The sequence below is a fragment of the Rhopilema esculentum genome, chromosome 16 (genome assembly GCF_057945365.1).
Source record: "Rhopilema esculentum isolate cy_ngs chromosome 16, ASM5794536v1, whole genome shotgun sequence".
NCBI classification, from domain to species: domain Eukaryota; kingdom Metazoa; phylum Cnidaria; class Scyphozoa; order Rhizostomeae; family Rhizostomatidae; genus Rhopilema; species Rhopilema esculentum.
In genome coordinates, this window is record NC_142830.1 from 620,312 (window position 1) to 623,554 (window position 3,243).

Here is a 3,243-nt window from a genome sequence, read left to right on the forward strand (position 1 = left end):
CTTTAAGAGAAAAGAAAGCTTGGATAGAAGAAAGAGTAAATCAAGGCCATGATAATACCTTCAACAGATGCTCACCATATGTCAGTTTCACTACAAGACGTAGGGAAAAAAACATGCCGAAAACTGCATACGCTATCTACAGTAACAAGATGCGTTTGTTATGCAACCTTCCTACATATGAGAATCAACATAATGTATGGGTTGGTTAAAAAAGATAACTTTTGAAAGCAACCTACCTTGACATGAAATGGTTGAATAAATAATAATAGCAAGAATGCCACGAGTATTCATTTTGCAATGCTTTGATTATTGGACAATATACTGCAGAAATGCCAAAGCAGATTGAAAGAATGTCTATTTAAAATATTAAGCCTATGTTGCTTAATACTTTCATAAAAATGTAGTGGCGCAGCGAGGGCACGAAATCTTACGGCTCTAAAGATGGCTTCTTGGGCCATGCTTTTAAGATGCAATAAATCAGTATTTTTATAGCTACAGCTCATAGATACACTGCTTCTATGGGAAGATGACTCTGGACCATTCCCCCTTTTTGTGACAAAGAAAGATTACATGGGAGCGCATAGCTATCCATTGGGTTTGGAATAATGGTTTTCCCTTAATATGGCTAGTAGATGCACTAGTAAAAAGAGACAAGGAAACAAGTTCAAACAACGCATAGTCTTATCATTACATAACATGCGAGAAAAGCTTATAAATGTTTAAAACCGTGTGAAAGCCCATTTATCTTTGAAGCGTTTAATTTCGAGTTGTTTTTTCTCTCGCAGGTGAAATCATATGAACATTGCCAAAGCTTGGTTTCGGTTCAAAGTTGTGTCTAGTTGGAATATTTCTTGGCATGGAGCTTTGGACGCCTACGCCTATGCTACCATTTACCCCCTTCTTACAGACGACTTAGATGAAATGGTCTTTTGTCTTTTCAATTTTTCGCTGCTTTCAAGGAATGCCTAAAATTTTGTTTGCAACGTTCGCAACTGATCAGAATTTATTTTTCTTACATAAATGATACCAGCAATACTTTTAGACACTCTTATTTTTAACAAAAAAGACATTCTCAAGGCTCACCGTTGCATTACGAACTCTATATTTGATGTATGTTAGACATTGTAGCGAACTTCTTTTTTGGCATCATCTCAATCTCGCCTCTAGGAAATTATTAACTAAGCTAGTGCTCTTTCCAGACTTACAACTCTTTTTTCACTCTCTTGAATTAGATTTCCTAAGGTCCAAAAATGAATTTGTACATAAAGAAAAAATGTTTTCCTGTTTCAGCCAGTTTCTCTAGATTTTTTTACAAAGACCAATCTTAACTACGTGTAATATGTAATAGAAGAATTTTTTGCTCAATTAAAAATTGAAACAATTTCTTGAGGAATTTGAGATTATATTTTATTTTTAAATTCTCTTCTCGAAGCTCAATCTTAATGAGGACAAAGTTGCAGTTTATTTGGAACGTTTTAAGGATCTCTAACCGTGACAACGTTTATTTCACATCTTGAGTAGCAGAATTTTTTCTTGCTTTCTTCGAAGTCCTCGTACTTGTTTTGTCAGAAAGGTCTTTCTTGTTGAACATTTTTCAGCAACTTTTTCATAATAAATCAACGTAGCTAATAGTATATTTAAACTGGTTTCCATGCTGTGAACATTTAAGCAACTAAAGTCAACTTCGTTCTAGACTAAAGTTCTCCTTGTAGAAGAATACTGATGGTATTTCGCTACCAGACTTGTGACATGCCCTTTATTTGCAAGCCACTTTAGTTTTGCAGTTCTACAAATTTATACAAAACGACACTCGATCGGGTTGTGCCATTAGGCGAAGCAGCTGATGTATCAACAGGCAGTATTTCAAAGCACAAAAAGCTTTATTTCGTAGCAAATACGCAAGTTGTTTTTAAAATGAAATTATCTGTAACTCTGTTCATAAAAATGTTTTCTGAATCCTGAAGATCTCGCCGAACAGTATCAGTGCTTGAAAAACTATTAATTGCTATCTAGAATTGCAACTTGCATGAACCTGTAGAATATTTACAGGGTGAAGTCAAGCCTATTTTTACTCTGATTATGAATTTGAAAACATCCGTTAGGCTTCGGTATTCATCCAAAGTTTGATATGTATAAAGGTACTAACACGCCAAGTAGTAAATCACAAATTAAGGAATCTTCTTCAACTATATTTTCAAGACAATGCAAAAAGATTGGCTTTGTCAGCAGATTTTTCAGAAAAAAAACAAGTCAACTTAGCAATATCTTAAATGCACTTTATGTATATTTGGATGCATAAAAGTAAAACGATACTATCGATTTATCACAGAAATATGTTCTATTATTTCATGCATATTGCATATTACATTAAAACATATGCAGCTGAACTATCATATTTCTCCACCTTCTAATGATCATTTTAGCTTTGGTTTTGGAGCAATCTATGCCTAAGGCAACTTCTTCATGGCACGATGAACTTTTTCAGTGTGCCTGTTTGTTCAGTAACCCTGTCAACGCACTATGCTGCTTAGTACGAACTTCTCCGTGTTTCCATAGGAACTTCATGTTATTTACTCGAAACGGACACGAAAACGTGTGATTAACTCGGAGGATCAAATGACAAGCAAGGAAGTGGAGCCTTTTAGTGAAGTAGTATAAAAGCCTGACCATAATTTGTGGAACTCGAAAAGCATCATTGGCCAGAATTAATTAGTCTATGTTGTTCAAATTTTTTTAAAAAAATCTTATCATGGTTTCATTATCCGTTCCGGGTTGATGTCATCGATTTTGTATCTCGCTATCTACGGACCTTTCTCAAAAATGAACTTCAGAATTGAGATTTTCATCTTTAAATTAGGTTATACTGAAAACTTGTTGTTTGCACCGTTCGGTCGCGCATTACTTTGTTTTGAATATTTAGATATTTGTTTAGATTTGACTGTAATTTGCTGCTGCATTAAAAAAATTAAATTGCCCGGACCAGAGAATTGCGTTGAATATTTGATATGGGTAGGTTTGTTATGAAAAGTTTTTTGAAAATTTACATGCCCCAATATTTATTTAACGACCCGATTGCCGATAAGTTAGTCAACACATGAATCTTATTTCTCTTCTCACAATTTGAAAGACAAAAAACTAAATGGGAAGAATCCCTGTCTCGTGTTGATGTTGACGCGGGTTTCTGTTCTGCATTTTACCATATACACAAGAGTAAATTGTAACCAAGTGGTGTGTTTACCCCCT